This window comes from Lipotes vexillifer, unplaced genomic scaffold (assembly GCF_000442215.2).
Source record: "Lipotes vexillifer unplaced genomic scaffold, Lipotes_vexillifer_v1.1 scaffold1078, whole genome shotgun sequence".
NCBI lineage: Eukaryota > Metazoa > Chordata > Mammalia > Artiodactyla > Lipotidae > Lipotes > Lipotes vexillifer.
The window spans coordinates 247,236-248,063 of record NW_006774379.1 but is presented as its reverse complement, the minus strand read 5'-3'; positions in this window follow the sequence as shown (position 1 = coordinate 248,063).

Below are 828 nucleotides of genomic sequence, written 5' to 3'. Positions count from 1 at the left end.
GTGTGTGTGTGTGTGTGTGTGTGTGTGTGTGTGTGTGTGTGTGTGTGTGTGTGTGTGTGCAGGTGGGGAGGGGTTGCTGCTACTGGGATCTGAAAGAGTTGCCTGCCTAGTTTGTCTGTATCAGAGATTCACTGGTGCAACCTGTCCCACCAGAAATGAGAAGGAGTTTCTATGAACACAGCTGCTAAATGGTCTCGTGCAGTTGCAAATAAACCACAAAGGCAGAAGCAGAATGTAAAGAAAGAAAAGGCTTTTCTTGGTGGGAAAGGAATTTATTTGGGATCTCCAGTCACTTCTTTTTGTTTTCTTTCCTTTTTAAACAATATTTTTTTCTCTACTTTCTTTAACTCTTTACCTGTTCAGGCATGGAGTGTTTTTCTATTTTATAAATCTCTTCTCTTTTTTCAAACTGGGGAAGGATTTCTTTTTATATATAAACTTTTTCATAGCCATATATTTTTCTCCATTCTTTATTCATGCTCTTTTCTCCATGAACTCCTATTCCTTCCTAAACTGCTGTTCATCCTTAATGATTTAGCCCAGATACCGCTTCCTCCACCACAAAGTCTTTCAAGACTGTGCCTATGTCTGTCATCAGATTCATGGAATTATAGGATTATTATCTATTTGTGTGAGTTCTTTGTATTCCTCTCCTTTTGTTATACTATGCTTTTTACGAGGTTAGCCTTCGGTAGAACAAATAAGATTTTAAACTAAGGCTCATAGAGGTTAAATGTGGCCAAAGCTAGAGAGATAGAAGGTGGCAGATGGAGGATTCTGGCCTGAATGCATTCCTGTTCCCCAAACCACTGCCTCTTCAGATTAACT